At 41.9% G+C, this 21,804-nt stretch overlaps 1 long non-coding RNA gene across 11 annotated transcripts in view; it reads left to right on the top strand.

Annotated features, from left to right (window-relative positions):
• The first annotated feature begins 13,233 nt into the window (after positions 1-13,233).
• LOC102142342 (uncharacterized) overlaps positions 13,234-21,804 on the top strand; it is a 107,769-nt gene continuing 99,198 nt past the window's right edge. For 6 of the 11 annotated variants that reach the window (XR_010583985.2, XR_012428712.1, XR_012428714.1 and 3 more), the window contains exons 1-2: positions 13,234-13,618; positions 14,859-14,937. This is a non-coding gene — a long non-coding RNA (uncharacterized lncRNA). Of the gene's footprint in view, positions 14,048-14,858; positions 14,938-21,804 lie in introns of all 11 variants that reach the window. The other 5 variants (XR_010583982.1, XR_010583983.2, XR_012428711.1 and 2 more) reach the window with 1 other exon arrangement.

The following is a 21,804-nucleotide window of genomic DNA, read 5'->3' as shown; positions in this document are numbered from 1 at the left end:
AGATGAGGATTAGATAAGACAATATACTTAAAACGCCAAATAACACCTAACATATGTCAAATGTTTAGTAAATATGACCCACAATTATTCCTTACATTATGGCTTAAATATATAAAGTATAATCCAGAAATACCTATAATAAGGGTCATTCCCCTGTTCAACTTCACAAAGATGCTGAAGATCAAGGTGATCTAAGATGACAGACCCAGCAGAAGTGGAGGTCCCAAATGATGATCTTGAGACCTCTCAGATAAGCAGAGGTGCAGGGAAAGGTAAAGTACATGGAGATGAGATCTGAAAAAAAATAAGAAAATTAGGCCCCTCTTAAATTACCTCTACCCAGCATTAATCACAATGGATGCAGCATAAGGTCTATTTTTACACCAACACTAGAGGTCACAGGCAGTGGACATTTTGTATTTTTTTTTCTACTTCTCAAATTACTCAGGACTCAAAGTGGAAAAGATGACCTGTTGGTTTGCTGATGGGATATTTTAGGCAAAGTCATGGGGCACTGACTTTTCTCTTCTCAGGACAAAGTAAAGTGATGCTTTGTCAACCACCTGGCCAATTTTGTTGCTGTCGACAGTGGATCCTAATAACATGGTCGGCAAAGTAGGTTGGGGCCTCCTGTGTGATCTACTTTAGCTCCTGGGTTTCCTATACAGACTGTCTCCATTGATCAGATATAATCGAATAATGGCTGAAATTCTGCATCTCCATGGGCCCTATAGGCCATTTCTTTATGACATGACCAAATTGGCCATAGCGCATTCAATTTGTTTTAATGGCCAACACAGATGCAATTAAGCGGATTGACTGTGCAGCGATCCAAATTGTCCATTAAGAAGGTGGCCGAAATAACTGGACCAAAATCATGTACCCCCCATCCACTTATTTTGGGATGTCTAGACTTGGCCGCACCTTTAATTTTCTTAAAACCCCCGTTAACTAGCTCTGTTTAATGTTGATGCTACAGTGTTCTTGAGAATGAAATGAAGCAGGTTTGAAAAAATAAAAAGAGATTTTTAGGATGATTCTAAACCTTCTGATCTGAGTGAAGTAATAGGAAGTAAGCACCTCATTCGAGCTCTGAAGATTTACAAGGATATGAGAAATTAAATGCATTGGTGCAGATTGCTACTAATACTCATTTTATGAGGAGGGATTTATCTTCTCACATTAGCAGCCCCCAAGGTTGTGATCTGTCTCTATAATATGTACCTGCATTTGAACAATTGACAATTGACTTCATCTGTTCCTACTTTGCTAATTTAATCTGTGAAGAATAACTACTCTTGCAGGAATTTTAAAGATGAAAAACACATCCATTATATTATTGAATACAATTGATCTTTGAGTACCTGTGTATGGTTAGATATATGCATTTGATTCCTTTGTACAACTATCAGACAGTCTATATAGGAAGTCTCATTTATTAGGTAGAGGTAGAATGTGTCTGCTAAGATATTTTCAACTAGATATTTAGCAGTACAGGACCAGTTATTGCTAACAGAAGTAGGCAAAAAAAAAAAAAAAAAAAAATGAATACAATCAATCTGATCTATCTTGAACTTTCATGTTTAAAGTCTCTATTTTCCATTTCAGTGAGCATTTTTCTTTTATATATGTGTCATCAATAGTCATGGGCAAAATCAAAAAAGAGACACATCAAAATAGAGTAACTAGCAAATAAATAAAAGCATCTCAGCTGTCTTCCAAGCAATATATTTCTCCCATCATTTGCTAAAATTACTGGTATTTTAAATCGATACTGTGTTTTTTGACTTTGAAAATACATTTTCACTACAGTCTCGTTTTATTCTCCAGGACTTCTTCTAAGTCAGGTATGGCTATCCCCATTTGGCTGATGAGGGAAGCATAGCAAAACTGAGGGACTTACCAAGGTTACATGGTAATAGTGGCAAATGGAGGAACTAGGGCTGCTGCCTCAGAGCTTTGGTCCCCCTCCTGAGAAGGCAAAGGATGATCTGCAGTCACACTGACTATCTAGACCCAATTCTCTTATAGACTCGGAGGAGGATGGCTCATCTCAACCGTAACATCCCCAGGGTCGCAGTTCTCTTGATCCCAAGCAATTTTCTCAAAAGCAATATAGTGTCATGGTTAAAAGTGAAGTATCTGGATTTGAATCATATCTTCATTTTTCTTGGACATAAACTAAAGATAACAATAGCACCTACCTCATAGTGTTATTCTATACTATCTCCTGACTGTGTTTATGAGTTCTCTCCTGTTGACCAGTCTATACTGATTGGGCCACTACGACTACCTAGTATTCATTAAAAATTTATTGAATGAATAAATGAGAAATAAACAAGATGACAATATCAACTGCCTGTCATATAGTCTTAAATACTCTATAAATGTTCACTATTACTAATAAAAGTCTTTGTAATAGATTATATTAGAAAGACAGAGCCTTAGTTTCTTCATCTCTAAAATGGGCTAAATAATATTGCTCTTTTAGGGTTGTCAGAACTATTTTAGAAAGATCCATACAGGGTGCCTGGTATGGTATTTAGTCTTAGTGCTGCTGAGCTGTTATTATTATTGGTGGTGGTGGTGGTATTTACAAACTTTGGGACTCCTCTAAGATTTTGCATATGTAAAGCAAGTGAAAGTAGAAAAGAAGCAATTGAAAAAGGCTATTAGTCACTGGGCAAAATCAAAGGAGAGAGGCATCAAAATAGATAGCTAGCAAATAAATAAATATATCTCAACTGTCTTTCAAGTAATATATTTCTCCCACCATTTGCTAAAATTTTTAGTATCTTAAATTGATACTGTATTTTTTTGACTTTCAAAATACATTTTCACTGTGGTCTCATTTTATTCTCCAGGACTTCTAAGTGTTCACCATATATCAGACATTTATGTACAACACAATAACTAGCCTATGTGGAAAATATCTGATTTACAGGTTATAGAAGCTGAGGCTCAGCCCTGTGCAAGGTCATGGCTGATGGAATTTGGGTGCCATTGTGCTTTTCTCCAAAATCTTTGATTTTTTTGAACTATATGTCCCTCAACTAGTGTTCTTGCCCTTCCTCACACTGAAGCATATTCCTCTCTAGGAATTTAATGCAGAGGCAAACTTTGAGAGCAGAGGCCAAGTGAGGCTATTGTAGCTGCTCCCCCATTGGTTTGAGGGTAAGGCAAGGACTAGCATCATATATCTGACATACAGCAGGGGCACAGTAAATACCTGCTGGATGATTAATAAATTCCTCCTTATCTGGGGAGAAGATCAGAGGGGCAGAAGTCTCAGGGCTTTCTCACCTGCCTTGGGTCTCAGGCAAACCCAAGAGGCTCCACGAGAACTCAAGACCACAGTGGATCTCGGTCACACTATTGCTACTGCAAACATTTTTCAGGATATATCTCATATATTATCTCAATTTAGAAAGAGAGATTTGTTTAGTGGCCCTACATTAATACCTTCCCTTCTGCTCTACCCCACAGTTCCCGCGTTCAACAGGCCCCCAGTAGTCCCCATTTATAACACACGGCAAATTTAATGATACTTGGGAAACATGAACCACCTCCTCAACTCTTCTATTTTTTTACAGCGACACAATTAGCCAGATGACGAAGCTCTTTAAAATGAAAGAAAACACTAAAAAAAATTGATTTTTTTCTACAGAGCCATAATATTAAATGTATCATTCCAAACTGAAGTGGGGACTAATTTAGAAGCGATGCATAAATCTAAAACTATCTGAGTACAGCGACATTTTTTTTTAAAAAAGCCTAACAAAAAATTATATATGTGGAAGCTTGTCTATCATTAAATTACTTGGTTTGGATTTCCACTAATAAAATATAAGGACTTGTTACTATATTAGGCAAGTCACTCCCATTATTAATTTGTTAGATAAATGGCTCCTCTATCTTGGAACTTTAAATGAAATGGAATTCACTAATCCTAATTGCTTTGCCTTCTACTGGAACTTTTTCCCATTAGTTCAGCATGATTTTTTTTTTCTTCTCTTTTCCACTTGAAGAGGGGAGCCTTCTTCAACTTAAAGCCTTAGGGTATACTTTATGGGTTTATTAATTATCAGGTATTCATTCAAAGGGGTTAATTAAGCAATAACTTTCTATTGACTGCAGTATACAAAGAATAAAAGGCTTGACTTCACCTGCTGATTAAACACCTAGTGGCCGTGCCTTCATGTTCCTCCCTGTGGTTAGGTGAAATAAAAATCTTTTACCAGTTCTGGTCATGGGTTGCAAGGCCACTCAGGAGGACAGTTACAACCAGTTTGTATTTACAACTCAAGCTACCTTGAGATTGCCGAGAAAGAGAAAGAACTTCTGCTTCTCGGGGTTTCCAAGGAGAAATTTTGTCCCTAGCATCTTTGCTAAGAATCACCATTTTTCTCTGCAGCATGCTTTTCAGCAACGGAAGGTGAAGGATGATTTCCTTCCCTGTCTCTGGGGAGTTTCATACAATTAAAACAAGTCAACATCATAAACCCACAGGGGTGGTGGTAGTTGACACACCTATCTTGGAATTTTTTGAGATCATTTCAACTTCAGGGTACATCTAAGCTTCATGCCTAGTGGTTGCAATTCTCCAAATCAAACTAGTGACAGAGGCATATCATACTTTCAAGGAAGATGGGCTCTTTGAAGACTGACCAACAACTTGCCAAACAAGGGAGGAAGGAGATGAGTGTTCACTCAGAAGATTCCATGAATTCAGCTTTCAGGAGGGAATAAAATAAAGCAGCTTTAAGGTCATGGTCTTGGGATGTGCTAGGATGTTCTTCTGAGAAGAGGAAAAAAAGGACAGTTCATGAAAAACGTATTCAACAGATGCTTCTGATTCATGGCCAACCCTACCCCAAAATTATGTGGTGATAGGAAAAAACAGAAAACTGCATCCTTGGGTCCCCAGTCTCATCCTTTCCTACTCCTTCCTTTTCCAGAATAAGTCAAAAGAGATGGTACTTTATCCAGGAGGGCATACAGCATACAGTAGGGTGTTCACGAACATGGATATGGAATGATTTGCACTTGGATTTGAGCCACAGTTCTCCCATTTATTAACTGAGTGACCTTAGGCTGGTTATTAAGTTATCTGAGACTCACACATATACAATCCCATTCATTCCACATAATAATCATAATAATTTCATAAGGTAGATATTTCTCTAATTTCCCTATAGCTAATGAGGAAATGGAAAAATAGAGCAGTTAAGTGGATGATCCAAAGCCATTCAGCTACCTCAAAGGTTGATATAAGATCAAATAAGATGCAGGTAAAATCTTTGGCACAGGACTGGTCCTACTAAGCACCTGATAAATGTCAGAGGTTGCTAACATTATTACATCACTCTTGTCAACATAGCCATCCTTTTCTTAGCTAAACATACTCTAAAATAATTAGGTACATACAGGGTAACCATACCTTTTTTTTTTCCTTAAAATGTAACAGAAATAAATCTATTAAGTTTTTGCATGTAATTTTGACCTCACAATACACACACACACACACACACACAAACTAGTATTGCTCATAATTCTGTATTTTATAAAATTTGCAAAGCATTGCTTTTAATGGCAAAAACTGCAATTACTTTTGCACCAACCTAACATCAAAAACACATAGAGAATCCATTATCTGTATAGGGAGACATACATATAGAAGACCACATAAAACTATTGCAATACACACCCTCGAGAAATGACATCATTGTACTCACATTGGAGAACAAAAACACATATGCTACAGTGACTCTCTTCCAAAGAGTACAGTATAGAAGGTAGGAGACAAGTGTTACTATACAGTGGGAAAACCTGGCAAACAATACTTCGGCCCGGTAATCAAGGTCAATGGCAACAATTTCAAATCATGTTGATAGTATGTGCCCTTGATGTGGTGTGATGAGAAGGGCCCTTTACCTCTGGGGTCTTTCTCCCAAGATCCCTTAAATGCAGTCCAATCATGAGAAAGTCATTAGAAAAAATTCCAACAGTGGGGCATTTAGAAAATTAGTGGCCAGTATTTCACAAAACTGCCAATGTCATCAAATCCAAGGAAAGTCTGAGAACCTGTCCCAGCTCAGAGTAGTCTAAGGAGATATAGCAACTGACTGGAATGTAGACTCTTGGATTGGATCCTGGAATAGAGATGGGATATTAGGGGAAAAAACATGGAAATCTGAATAAATTAGGGACTTTAGTTAATCATAATGTATTGATATTAGTTTGCTGATTGTAACAGATGCACCCCACTAATGTAAGATATTAATAATGAAAACTGTATGCAGGGGGCAGGAAAGGGGTAATATGGGAACTCACTACTATCTGCCCAATTTTTCTGTAAATCTAAAACTGTTCTTAGTTTATTAATAAAAATTATAAAAATAAATTTTTAATAAACTTTAAGAATGCATATAACAAAGAAAAGCCTGCCTTACTGCCCACATGCCAAGCTCTCACTACTATAACCAGGTTAAAGGGGGTCCCCAACCAGGCAAATGTTAAGGAGGAGAGTTCTTTTGCATGTTCACTCCCTGAGACTGGAGCCCATCTGGCCAGTAGGAGCATCCATAATCTAAGGGTATCTTTGATATTGGAAGTCCCCAGAGTGAATCTTGGTACGAAGAAGGGGGTTCTCTAAGGACAATGCTGGGGATGTAGTGAATCCATGGCTTCCAAAATCAAGTCTGTGTCCTTTGATCAAACCTCCCTTCTCCACTTTTAAGTAGGATGGAGAGGCTGAGGAAAGAGGCAACACTCACTTATGCATTGAAGTATCCTAAAAATATGTATTAAGTGGTTACCCTGTGCCAGGCTCTGATCGGAGCACGTGCCTGCCTTCAGGGAGCTTAAAGTCTCCTGAAAAAGAACACGGAGGTGGCCCTACTACAAGGTAACACCAAAGCTCTGCCTTATAAAAGGCCCCAAGACAATGATCTGTGAAGGGCAGGAAGGGGATTATCCATCCCCACGTGCACGAAACAGAAGGGTCTAGAAGGTCAATGTTGAGATATGAGGTCGCAAGGGTGCACAGTCCCGGAGTCTCTCCCATGAGCTTGCAGCCCTCTTTCTATTTGCCTTGTCTCGTCCTACTGGGATAAAGGCAAGCCTAAATTCAGCATTTAGGAGAACAAAAGAGAAGCAGTGTGACCCAGAGACTACAAATATTTTTCTTAAGCAACCACAAGGGACAGGCTGTTTGGTGAGCACACTCACCAGATGGCTGGGGCTCGTCAGCTGCTTCCAATCAAATCTTGCACCACTGAGTTGGTGCATCCCACACACTCAGCAAGATTCTGCTGAGGTGTGGGGGGAGCAGGAAACACCCTGTTTTCTCCATACCTAGAAAGTGTGCCCTTGGAGTTTGCAGGGCAGAATCCAAAACTAACAAAGTATCAGGAGAAGACAAAAGGAAACTGAAGACAGCACCCTGTTCTGGGCCATGTGTTTTATTTTAAGTTTATGGCTTTGGAGTAAAGGCAAGGAGAGAAACTGGTTCTTCAAGTCTGTGTGGGCAGAGAGAGGCAGGAAAGGGTTGGAAGAGGAGATGGAGGGAGCTGGCTGGGAAGAGATGAATGAGAAAGGGGGAATAAGAAAGAAATTAGAACATCCAAAGATCATTTGCAAAGATCATAAGGTGCGAAAGCTCAATTTATGATGACTAATATTATTTTGTAAATTAGAACATCTTTACTTAATTTCAGATATGGAGAAAATAAAAGGCTGAATCTATTCATTTATATATAAATATGAATTTTGTATATATGAATATGTATTCATATGTGTGTATATAAATATGCAGACGTACACACATATACACACACACACATATATGTATAATAGGAATTTTGGAAAATGCACTTTAGTGGAAATTTTAAAGTATTCAATACCTTTTCTCCTTAAAGACCAGAATGTTTCCTTTTAAATAAATGACTGTTAGAACAAATGTTCTCCCATGAAGGGGTTTCAGTGAGGAATGAGATGCAATTCTAATGGTATGGTTGAATATGGTGATGTTTGACTTCTAGCACCTCCTTGTCCATGCATCCACAATAAAATGTAGCTCCTGAGTTCAACCTATAACCTAGATATCACTTTGGGTTTTGGACCACAAAACTCCAACAAAGATTCCAGGAGAAACAAGTCGGCATTAGAAATACTGCCTCCAATAGACCCTCCCTCTCAATCTCTCTCCTTCTTAATCTGAATGAGGAGTTTTTCAGCTTTTTCCTAGAAACAGAACATCTTTTCGGGCACTGGGATGATGCTTGCTGATTTGGACACCCCTACATAGTTCATAGGCTCTGAAACACAGGGAATTGCAAAAACACCCAGGTTTGCTGAGGACATTCAGTGTCATGTAGGTATGCACATGTCCTGGGGCCACCAGACTTGTTCATACCTGCTTATCATTCCAAGACGCGGAGCAGGCAGATCTGTTCCTATAAGACACTTACATAAAAGAAAACGCCAGACTCTCCTTGGAACAGAACACGTGCCCCGTCCCAAGCTATTCCAGACAGCAGGGGTGGAAGAGGTCTTACTGGAGTTCAATAAAAGGTTTAGTTTTTGCCTTGTTCTTCCCCTGCACTAAATCACAGGAATATAAAAACTTAGACCAGTAATCTCTTACAAATGCAAATAAAAATTATCACTTAGATTATGTACCTCCTGCTATTCAATACTTCTTCGAAGCCAGGTATAAAAGCACCACCAGACAGGATTTGAGCACTGGACATGCTAAGGTTGAAAGTGTCTTAGTATGGCTGGGCGCAGTGGCTGACACCAGCAATCCCGGCACTTTGAGAGGCCGAGGCGGGTGGATCACCTGAGGTCAAGAGTTTGAGATCAGCTTGGTCAACATGGTGAAACCCCGTCTCTACTAAAAATACAAAAATTAGCCGGGTGTGGTGGCAGGCTCCTGGTAATCCCAGCTACTCAGGAGGCTGAGGTCCAAGAATCGCTTGAACCCGGGAGGAGCAATTGCATTGAGTCCAGATGGTACCACTGCACTCCAGCCTGGACAACAAGAGTGAAACTTCATCTCGAAAAAAAAGACTGTCTTAGTATGAACTGGACACTTAATACGTATACACTAGAAAATGAATATTGGAATCTGAAATCTTTCAGGGAAAGAAGAGTGGATAAGAAGGGAGGAAGAAAAGCGCTCTTCTTTCCTTTACTCAGGATGGAATACTGCCTTCCAAATCTGGTCCACTTCTCTTTGCCCAGGAGTGGCTGCAATCCGTGTACTTTTACCGCCTATGGTTTCACGGTTAGAAATCCGTCCCTAAAACTTGATCAGTAAGCTATAATTTTCTCTCTCCAAGATTGCTCCATTGTGTAGAGATTTTGCTTGCTTGTTTGTTTGTTTATTTGTTTTAATTCTGATGAGATGCTAAAAATATCATGGGACTTATTGTTGACAAGGGTTGCTAAGTGTTTCTAAATCAGGATTTCAATGGATTTTGCTGCCATTATATGTAAGCTTTCTCTGAGAAAGAATAAGTATGATGAAAAGGGCCAGGATGCAAATATACTATCCTGCTTGTTTTATTTTAATTCAGTCAAGACTTTCCTCAGTCATTTAAGCCAGCCAAAAGCATTTTAAATATTACAAGATCCCAGGTATCTATATGATTTTTCATCACTGGGTTCCTAGCCCTTTACTAAAGTGATTCATAGTATATAATAGATGACCAATAAATATAGACTGGGAGGATGAAGGGGTGACTGCATAAGAGTATGATAGAATTAATGGGAAGTGGTTTCAAGGTTCCGACTGGTTCTTCCTTTCTCTCTTCAATTCATCACTCAAAACTCTATTTCCTAGAAAAATACACAAATTATGCCAGGTGAGCCTGGTTGTAGGCGATCTCTAGGCTGTCTCTGGCTTCTCTCCCACAAACTTTTCTTAAATAGCCCGTCAGAGTGCTTGCTCCTGGTTTGTACAGAGCATGTAAGTTGCAGGAGTGTTTCCAAACTCCTCTGATTGGAACCATCACCTGGGATGCTTACTAAACACACAGCTTCCCAAGTTCCTCCTATGGATCGCAACTTAGGTTGCACATTAGATTCAACGGGGGAGCTTTTAAAACTCCTGATGACCAAGCTGTCTTTCAGACCAACTCCATCAGAAATTCAGGGTGTGGGATTCAAACATCAGGAGTTTTAATGCTCCCCAGGTGATTCCCGTGTGCAGCCCAGTGTGAGTACCACCGTAGGGATTGTGAATCAGCAGATCTGCTTTGAGACCTCAGAGATTCTGCAACAAACCCCAGGTGACATTTGCCAGTTTCACCTAGAACCAAATGGTTTAATCAACAAAGTCACTTGCTAATCATTGTTTTTTTTTCTGAAACACCAAGCAAATCATTAGACTTATATTTTGGCTAGACTGAGATTTTTAGTCGACATCAAATACACTTTAAACTGATCTGCAATGTCAAAGGGGAGTAACACATCATCACCATAAAGCCCCAAAAAAACTTGAGACAAAACTGAATTAAGAGCAATTAATGACCCAAAGTGAGCTTAATGATGACCATGATAGTTAAATTCTGTTTGGTAGGACGAGACTCATTTCTTTAATCTATATTGTCATTAAAATGGACTAGCATGGCTCCATGATAATTTGAATGGTTTAATGTTGCTATTTAGGAATGAAGAATAACAGAGTTTACATCTTGGCTAATCCATTAACAAGCTGAGGGACCCTATGCAAGTTACTCCACGACTTTGTGCCTCACTTTCCTCATCTGTTAAATGGAAACAATACTGTCTACATTCTCTCAATATTATCCAGAATATTCTCTTAAATGAGATGATATAGACGAAACAGGAGCAAACAGCAACCACTGATAACCCTCCCTTGTGACCCCATGTGGTTATTTATTAAGTCAATAACCTCTCTTCACAGGAACTGATTACATAATGTTTTATGGTATTTTTCTGTTCATACAGAAAAGCAAGAAAGAGCCCTGGGTCAGAAGTCAGGCAAAGTGGATTCTAACCCACATATCACTACCGCCTAGCTGTGTAACCTGCAGTAACAGCCTAATTCTCAGGGCCTCAGTTTCCCTCGACACCAAATAAAGTGCTCCAAAATTTGGAGACGGTTTCAAAGCCATCTTAGAGTCCCTTACACCTGCCACAGAGTGTGATTATCTTTGTTGGTAAACTAAATGTCAGGGAAACACTCCGGCTTTCTTCATTTATTTCAGACTTTCACGCCATTGGTGATTTACTCATCATTTCATCTCTTAACTACGTGAATTAGATCAGCACAATCCAGAGAATAAAAACTAGGCCTATCTTTACTAGAAAAGAAGATTTGGATTTCAGGGTAACACAGATGCAAGAATATGTGGCTTTTCTGCCAGGCCCAGTGGAAGTGTATTCAAGGCTTGTTCCCTTCAGGGACAGCTGGCATCACACCAACCTCACTCACAGTCCAGTGTTTACAGGCACTCCAAAACCTCCTAAGAGTGTATTTCATAAAAGCAGGGCCTGTCCAAATCCCCTGTAATGTCTCCAAAGGGAAAGGATAGAGTCAATAACCAGGGCTGTATCTGTGCATTGTAAATGCCCCAAACCTCTGTTCCCTCTCTGAGTTCTCACACGCACGTGTGCATGCACACACACACACATAAACACCGCCATAAATATATACACTCCCATTTAATAGACTGGGGATTCAAATTACAGTTATAGTGTCATAAAACTGACTAACTGCAGGGTGTGTGCTGAAGTCTAAGTGTGTGTGTGAGGTGGGTGGGGGCGGCCAGCTTACAACCTTCCTCCTTTCCTTGAGGTTCTACATTCTCAAAACGTGAGATTCCTCTGGGACATTTAAATAAGCTGTATTCATAGGGGCAGCTACATAATTTGCCGGCCCAGTGCAAAATGAAAACACGGGGCCTCTTCTTCAAATCGTATTAAGAATTTCAAAACAGCAACAGCAGAGCAGTAAACCAAGTGTAAGACCTTCTAAGTACAGGACCTGTGCATTTGGGCTGGTCACACACCCACAAAGCCAGCTGGGGTTTGAGAATAACACACAGAGAGTCTGGATTCGATTTTTGCAATATGCACCATTTCCTTAGGAAAGTTCAAACTTTCCCCCTGAAGTTTCTAATCTGAGTCTGCTGAATGAATTGACAATACATTAACAGAAGAAAAGCCATGACAAATCTACTTAATCATAGCTTTATGTGACATGGGAGCCCTCAAAATGAAGACCCAAAGACCCAGGGTAAGAATAGATACCCAGGGTATATTTTTATGCTTAGGTTTGATGAAGCACGGATAGCCAGGTAGAAATAGGGTTGGACAAAGAACAGTCTGATCTAAGAGCAAGAGACTGGGGCAGAAAACCCAGCACGGCCTGTCCAAATTTTTCTTAGCTTCTCTATGTAACATTTCTTCCTCTCCAGTATAGGGCAGGACGTACAATCAAACAAGGCAGGTCAGAGAATTTCTTTATGGCCAGTTCTGAAAAGTGCTTGCAGAGGTACCTGGCATCAGGAAAACAGAGTGTCTTGGGAATCAGACTGGCTTGGGTTTGAATCCTGTCGAACCATGTACTAACCACACAATTTCTCCGACACTTCCACTCACCATTTTGAACTTCAACTTCCCATCTATTAAACGGAGACATGGCAACCCACTCTCCGAATTACGGTTAATTCGAGGATTAAATGCAATAAAGCATAGAAAACAAACAAAAATCGAGGTCAAAGCCCGGTACATAAGTGTTTCAAATCGCCCTTCTTTTTGGGCACAGATCTTGCAGAAAACACACTATATATTAAAAGTGAAGCTATTGTAATTGAAGACCAAGAGAGATTCGAAAACCTGACAAATGTTTTTCAAACTGTCCGTTCTTTTGACACTAACGAGACTTCCCCCTTGAGTGGGAAGAGATGACCTTCTGAAAAGGCCCTCCGTCCGCGTCAGAATTTGGGGACTAAAGCATGCATTGGGGACTAAACTTGGTGACAAGTTGCAAAGGGAAAGGGGGAGGGCAGGCAGGGTAAGAAAGAAAAGTCAGCGCTGGGATGTGAAGGGTCCACTGGTTTGTTTTCCCGGCTGGGACAGCAAACGTCTCCGCTCCATGTTTCTGGAGCGGGGCCGGCCGCTTCGCGGCTCCCATTGGTCCGGCCGCAGCTGTTGCTAGGCGGATGGACCAATGACGCGCGAGGGGCGTCTGGGCTCCTCCTCTTCTAGGTCGCGGATGGAGCCCGGGACGCCGCGGCCTCCGCGCCTCTCCCTGCGGCTTTTTCTCTTCTTCTTCTTCTTCTTCTTTTTTTTTTTTTAAGGCGGGGCGGGGCTGGGGGCGCGGCGCCCCGGAGCTCGGGCCGGTGGAAGGTTCACGTGCTAGGCTCGACCTACCTGTCTGGCGCTCCCATCGCCCTCCAGCGTTGCGCAGCCTGGAGGGACAGGGCGGGACGAGCGGGGGGTTGTTTTTTTTCCTGGTGCGAATGTGTATTTTGTGTTTTAATAACTTTACCAACTCGGTGAACTCTCGCGAGAGCACCCGCTGACTCTCTTGCCTCTGCCCTCCCTCCCAGTCTCTAACCGGCCTCTGGGCCACCTCAGACAGGTGAGACCACAGCCCCTGAACACACACACACACACACACGCGGAGCCACCTCCAGTGCCTGAGCCCCCAGCCCTTACACACACCCATACACGCACTTACACACACACACGCGCTGAACCACTTCTAACACTTGAGCCCCCAGCCCTTAGAGACACACACACACACACACACACACACGTTTCACCACCTGCAACACTTAAGCCCCCAGCCCCTACACACATACACACACACACGCGCTGGGCCACTTCCAACACTTGAGCCCCTTGCCCCTACACACACACACACACACACACGCACACAAGCACACACACAGACGCACACGCTGATGCGGGAGCATTTAGCAGTTTCCTTGCTGAAAAAGCAGGACCTCGGTTTAGAAAATGGAAATTGCCCAGGAGGAAAAGAGTACTGAGATATATGCAGCCCCAGGTACTTCGGATTAATAATACTATTGTTAATAATAATACTATCATTTCCGAGGGCTTACTCTGTACCAGATACTGTGTTGAGTAGTTGCCATGCTTCATCCTATTCAGAGCTTGGTGTGCCCATGGGTGAACAGAGGCACTGAGCAGGGGAGGCAGAAGCAGGAATGGAACCTGTCTGTGTAGCTTTGGAGCTCTTGGTTCTACCCACTTACTGGTGTGGTTGCATGGCTGTACAATTGCCCATGTGCTTATGGCTCCCATCTGGGGATAGGTCTCAGTAGAACCTATGCCGCTGGGGCTACGCCAGCCCCATACAGTCCTATGCATAACTACCAGTTCTCAGAATAAGCATGTTTATCACCCTAGGCCCATCCGGCCCCATCACTGTATTTAACACTTGCATTTTAACTGGATCTTCTTCAAGAATCCAGGAATGAGTAGAAAAGATATGTGTTCTGTATCTTTGGGGAACATTTTATCTTCATCCTGCAACACACATCCACCTCAGCAGCCTCTCCTCAACTAATGTGGGAACTACAACTCACAGAGGAAAAGTAACTGGATCAAGGCCACTCTGATCGAAGCTGGTCACGTCCCACATCTGTGAGACAGTAGAGCCAGTTCTCTGCCCGGTGAAGCAAGCCTGTAAAAGCATTTCTTTAACAAGTGACTTCAGACTTCATGTAAACTCAACTGCATACTGGAAGTCACTGTGATTCTAATTTTATGAAGAATTATCAAGTGGAGCATATTTAACAAAGTGTGTGGGTTTTTTTTTTTCTTACACAGTTTTCTTTTTTCTTTTTTTCAAGGTGCCTTCTTCTAATTCATCTTGTATGGCTTCACCACTGTGGCTGTCAAGATGGCATGCAAAATCATCCCTCTTTCCAGGTGAGTACGCGGAGACAGACGTGGAGACACATGTAGCCCAGTCACATAACAACACAGTAGGCAGGCCCAGTCCTGGAGCACAGATTTCCCCTCCCCCTCCCCACACCTTAGCTAGCTTCTCTGCCCTCCCTGAGTGCCTATGGCTTACAAGTTATCCATTTACAACAAAAGGTTGTTTATTCAGAATGTAGGGACTGGGAATGCAGAAGCCAAAAAAATAATAATAATAATTGAAGTGAGAAATGAAATCTCTTCTGTTTTTTTGTTTGGAAACTGCCTGGGAAGTGGCCTGCCAGCTAGGAGCAGGGTTGGCTGGTGAAGAAGCCCCTGCTGGCATGACTTTTTTCAGCTTAGCAGATGCCTGTGTGCCACCCTCACCCTTGCTCTGAGCCTGGCATTCAAGGGAAACGTGTCTGTACTCACTGTGCTGTTGTCTAACACGCTCAGCAGAAAGGCCCCAGCTAGCTTCCTTCTTTCCTTCGAAGCAGGAGAAGACCTTGGCGTGCCCACCTCCTACCCTAACAGACAGCACCTAAAAGATGGTTCCTTTGATAACTTAAAGGGGATGTTTTTGAACGTCAACACAAGACAGTATCGCCCAGCAAGTGAGAGGTTTTCGGCTCCACCCATCCCCAGAGACTCACTTGGTCTCAGAGAGATAGTACTGTCTCCTTTCCTTAAATCCCCCTAGCTTAAAAAGCCTAGCCAGAACCCTGCTTATAATCTTTCTCCGTAAAGTTTATCTTCTAACTTTTCTTTAAAACCTATGGAAAATAAAAATCGGGATTGGAGCAAAGCAGATTATTGTGTTTGCAGAGGCTGATATAATTGCTGGCTGTTTTCCCTAGGATCCCACTGTAACTCTTGAGGCAGCCCTGAATTGTAAAGGATGTTTGCAAAGCAGCTTTCTTCCCGAACACTGCCCTAAATCCCTCCTGTTGTAGCCCTCCACTCCCTCTGTTTGCCCGGCTTTGCCCGGTGCGGTGAGACGCCTATCCACACAATGGTTGCTCTCTCCTGCTTTCAGTTTTCTTTTCAGCCAACAGCCTCTCAAGCATTCTTTCTCCTTTCCACATGTATTCCTGTGGAGTGTGTTCTGCCCCTCTGCTAGGCACTGGGATAGAGGGAGCCAACACAGACGGGGCTTACAGTCAAGTGGGAGAAATAGTATTACCCAAACCTTCACAAATCCAAACTTAACACTACCACAAGGATGTATGTTCATGACACAGTGACAACGTGTGCTAACGGGACTTAAACCCAATTAGAGCGATCAAGACAGGCTTCATAGAGGAACAGACCTGTGAGGTCTCATAGATAGACAGAGGGTAGAGGTTAGAGACGAGAGTGGATAGAAGTAGAGCTAGCACAGCCAAATGCCCTCTGCTGGGCTTGGCATCTGCCTTGAGCACAGTTCACAGAGCCTGTTCAGGCCAATCCACTTTCCATGGATGGGAAATTGCTTTTTACAGAGACTGGTAAAAATTAGCTTCTCTAAGAACACTGGTCTTTCCCTTGAGACAAGAAATTGGGACCATATGTTTAGGCCTGGTCTTACTAGGTGGGTGTACAACTCACCAAAAGGATAAAATCAACACATTTTTCACTGCTTCCATAATCAGGGAGTGGGAACGTTGGAGTCCTACTGATTTTTGCCTTGGCTCAGGGTAGCTTATATTATTGAGAAATGCTAAACTTTCAGTGCCCCTGTATTGAAAGAGTTCAGATTCAAATTTAACTGAGATTTATTAAGTGCTGACTAGGAACCTGGTATTTCCTAAGTATTACTCCTTGGAAGCCTTACAACAATTCTGGAAGATAGGATTTTTCAACCCCTTTTCACAGATGAGAAAACCAAGGACTAGAAAATCCCCTGGATCCTCATCCCAAGTATTTGTCATGGATGCATGAGGATAAAGTCTTCTTTGACAGCTCACCAAATGAATGTTTTGTGTCACAGGCTCACAAAATGTCAGGTTCAGGCAGCATTTCATACAAACATTTTTTTTTTTCAATTATTTGCCAGTGTTTGATCTTTAACATCCTTGACATGTCCAGCCTGAAGTTGAATCTCTCTTCTCTTAGGAAATTCACTGATGAAGCCAGTTTGACTTTCAGATCTTTGATTTTTCAAACAAGCTTTTAGCCTTCAGACTTCCAATTGACTTAAACAGGAAACATAACCGTTTTAGGAATGATGTGGATATAATGTTTAAGCAAAGGTAATGGGCATAAACAGAATCAGGTGTACTAACAGCAAAGCTCATTACTTGGTGATTATGCCAATTCTGCAAATAAAGGAAGAACTTAGAGTAGCTTCATAAACACCATAATCTAAGTGTTTAAGAACCCCTGAGGGCTAGGCTCATCTCCTCTTGACCCTACAATCTCTCCTGCATTCTTGGGATTCTAAATGGCAATATTAAGTCATTGAATTGACCGTTCTTCTCAATGGCCTAACAATGGAAATCCTTCTAGGCCTAATACCATCAAATTGCTGCTCTGAGGTTTACCTATCCACACTCCTATGCCGGGGTTGCAGCAGAAAGGGCCGTGAAGTTGACATATTTGGAGCCAATGATGAGCCAAACCTAAAGTCAGTTTCCTAACTCCACAGGCAACCTATGTTCTGCTTCATGTTGCTTCTCCAGTTGGGTGCTCCCTCGATAGACACCAACTGGCTCGCACCTGTCTTAAGTATCAGTCACAGCAGTCCCTTCCACCACTACCAAATAGATCCTCTTTTAATTCATCCATCCATCCAACAAATATTTACTGCGCTCCGACTATGTGCAACAGTGAGGGGGTGAAGTGAAAAAGCGGCCCTGTCTCCACTTTTACGATATGCGCAGTTTCGTGGAGGAAAGAAGATGATATTTAAAGGGCCAGTAATGAAATGCCAAAGTCCAGTGATTATGCATAATCACATTTTCCCTTCAAAAATTTGTCTTTGGTTCCTGAGAATGGAATGGAAGGCAGAGAAGCAGACTTTACTCTCAGTCCTTTGCTAACAACGTTGACATTTTATGACCTTTATTAATTTTTTTCAAGTAGCTATCAGGCTGTGAGATTATGGTGTCTGTTGGCTTGTTTACCAGTTGATGATCTTCCTTTACTCCGTTAGAACGAAATTTCCATGAAACGAGGAACTTTCTCTAGCTTACTCACCTCCGAACCTCCAGGCTCTATCAGAATTCCTGGAACCAAGTGAGAACATCATCAGATTTTTTGAGCTAACACATGACTTTCTCCTTAAACCTGATTGAGGCAGGAGTGCTAGAAGCAGCTCAACATCCAGGTGACCAGGAGTTTCAGCAGGCAGCTTTCCCGACCCGCATCTCTCTGGAGTGTCCTGCTGCCGTTTTGTGCTACCGTCATTACAAGAGCTCTAGTTTACTCTTTAGCAGTTTCTTGGGGATTTGGAGAGAAGGCTATTTTTGTTTTAATAATTTAATTACTGGTTAACTATTACATCGAAGTTCAGAGGTAACTTCTTGAGTGTGCAACTGAAAACCATTTTTTCTACTTTCTCTCCCTCACCATCTACCCACCTCTTCCCAGAAATAGTTGCCTAACATAAAACCCATGTACTTGGCAGTTGGTCATGGAAGCATGTGAACCTTATCCCACCCTAATCAAGGAAGGGAGAAATGGAAAACTTGATCCCCAGGTGGCTTCATAGGAACCAAAAAAAAAAAAAAAATAGAGGAGATGCTTGCATTGTCCAGTGCTGATAACATTTTCCTTTTTTAAAACAATCATTATGTTTGTGCTTGCGGCATGCTTTGTAATCACTTCTGATCGCCGTTCTCTACATCAGCACAGCATTTTATCCATTTTGAGGAAACTGCAGTTGAGGTCAAGAGTGGATGAGGGCCTTCTCCTTGAGATAGAACAAACAGCTCCAACCCTGGAACAGATCCACATCCACAAAAGTCTCTGCTGTCCCTGCTACCATTTCCTCCAAGGGTTAAATCTCCCACATGGTTAAGTGCAAAGGGGAACATCCACTTTCTGAGTAGGATTTGCGCACTAAGAAAGAAGCAGCATCTCCAGGAGGTCGTTATGAGGGCTGGAAGCGGGGGCTATGCTCAGAGCCCAGCACCCACCCCGTCTCTATAGTGTGGCACTGGCAATTAGGGATGTTGTCTGTCATCCCCAAATCCCAGACTAGGAGAAGGGCAGTTGGATGTCACTGGAGGAGACAGAAGATGGATAGTCCTGGGAGGTTCCTCTGTCCTATCGATGCAGACACACCCGTCTCTCTGTCTCATTGCTTACATCACCTTCAATTTGACCAGATGGACATCATGGGAGGATTTTCGTCTGGATCAGGATTCTTAAAACACTAGCAGAAAGAGCTGGCTCTTGGGAGAAATGAGGATGGGGCCATTAGAAGTTGGGAGCTGGGGTCATTAGGAAGCAGCCAGGCTGTGTGGAGGCACAGGGGAATTTCTGCTCAATAATGGGAAATGTGAACACAGGTTAGTGCTGTGATTACAGCATCCTGGAGGGGGGCTCTGAGAGGCCAGGAATAGATTATGACTCACTCAAGCAAAACACAGGGGAAGGGACGAAGGTTGCCCCTCCAGTCTCTAGGAAAGCCACCCCTGTGGGAAGAGATATTCCACTCCAGGGTGTGGATGGGAAGGGTCATTGGGAGCATCACTCTGGGAAGTGGCATGTAAGTATTCTTGGACCTGGGAGAACTAGACCAGATTGGATCAGTTCAATGAAAGCCCAGAACAGAACTCTTTGGAGAGCTTATAAAAGGATCTGCTGGCCCTGGAGTGGCAAGATCACTGAATTGCAGAGTTTTCACCCTGTTTCTAGGGGACAACTGGGCAAATAACATCAAGAACCTGGGGGAACAAACTCAAAAACACAGATTTATTCCAAGAAAATGTTTAGATATACACATAAAGATTTATACGTAAGAAAGTACATCCGTGGGATATTTATGTGGGTGAAAAAATGAGAAATAATCTAAATGTCCAATAACAGAGGAAATGACTTAATCAATTTCATTGCCTTCCTACAATGGTACTTAGCAAACCTTTAAATATAAAATCATGTTTTCAAAGCAATCTTAATGACATGGGAGAATGATTATGACATGCTAGGTAAAAAAATGCAGCTTACCTTATGAAAGCGAATTGGATGTAATCCCAATTTAATATAGAGGAAAAAAACCCAAAAGGAAATAGACCAAACTGTTAACATTGTTTATCTGTATGTAGTAGAACTAGGAGTAATATTTTTAAAAGGTGTTCAATGTTTTCCAGAGTATCTACATATTAATATGGATTGATATATATGCGTGTATAACTTATATATATATATATGTAACATACACATTAGTTTTTCTCCCCTCCTTATCTTTCTTGCCCTGCTTATTCCTCTCCACACCAATGTTTACTACTTGACATACTATGTATTTAGTGGTTTATTTGCTATGTTTCACTGTTTGCCCTTTTTGTCATCATAAAAGTTAAATATTCTTAAAATATTTTAAAAGAATAATTATAATTGCAGAAAGGGTAAGCTTTCCCCATTTTTATAATCATGACAAAGTCAAGACCAGGATACAGGATATATTAAGCTTATCCTTTGTCATGGGGGCTAGTCAATGACAGCCATCAGTTTCAGTCCCAAATGGGGAAGTAGAGGAAGAGGCTACCCCAGCAGTAGAAAGATAGCATGGATGATCCCAGAGTAGAGGCTCTGAACCCGGGGATTCCACTTGGAAAAAGATTAAGTCCTTAGCATATAAATTCCCAGTGTAAGAGCAGTAGGTACCAAGGGCGGACTGCGGCAATGTGAATTTAATCAATTCATCCATAATGTCCAAGTTCTCCCCTGAATTACAGTTGCTCCAATCACAATCGACCCGTGACATGTTTTGCTTGAAGACAGGAGTTTAGATGTTGCATGGTATACTGAAAAGGGTCAAATATGTATGTTGATTTAGAATCCTGATTTCAGTACTTCTTAGCCACGTGACCTCATTGAAGGTATTTAAACTGCTGTCCTAATCCTTAGTTCCCTCACCTGCAAAGTAACATTAATCTCCCTAAGTTATTTTAAGTATGAAATGAGATTATAGATAAAAGTTCTTGCATAGGGCTGGGTTTAGGGTCTGCCCCAAATTCACCCTGGCCACGGTTCTGGAAGTCTAGTTTTCTTTTCTCTTTTTTTTTTTTTTTGAGACGGGGTCTCGCTCTGTCGCCCAGGCTGGAGTGCAGTGGCTGGATCTCACCTCACTGCAAGCTCCGCCTCCCGGGTTTACGCCATTCTCCTGCCTCAGCCTCCCGAGTAGCTGGGACTACAGGCGCCTGCCACCTCGCCCGGCTAGTTTTTTTTTGTATTTTTTTTTTTTTTAGTAGAGACGGAGTTTCACCACTTTAGCCAGGATGGTCTCGATCTCCTGACCTCGTGATCTGCCCATCTCGGCCTCCCAAAGTGCTGGGATTACAGGCTTGAGCCACCGCACCCGGCCCTGGAAGTCTAGTTTTCTAAGAACAAACCCAATCAGTAATAGTTTCATACAACAAATATCAGTCTCCACATTGGCTTAATCGTGATTTAATGATTCTATAATCTCATTGCAGATTGTAATCAGGACATAAAGGGGTCTTTGAGTAGGGAATTCCTCTATTTCAGTGTGCTGTGCAGACCACCAACATCCCAACTCCCAGCAGGGCTTGTTAAAATAGGGCACAAGTTAACAATGAGGAGTTCCTGGCCTCACTGGACATCTGAGTCACATGGTCTAGGGGTGAAACCAGAAAATCTACACTTTTAGAGGGTCACCAGGTCATTCTTATGCACAGTAGAATTTGAGATCCACTGCAGCTAATGTTTCCA

The sequence above is a fragment of the Macaca fascicularis genome, chromosome 20 (assembly GCF_037993035.2).
Source record: "Macaca fascicularis isolate 582-1 chromosome 20, T2T-MFA8v1.1".
Classification (NCBI taxonomy): Eukaryota; Metazoa; Chordata; class Mammalia; order Primates; family Cercopithecidae; genus Macaca; species Macaca fascicularis.
Note: the sequence above shows the minus strand (reverse complement) of the source record. Positions and strands in the feature narration are given on the sequence as shown.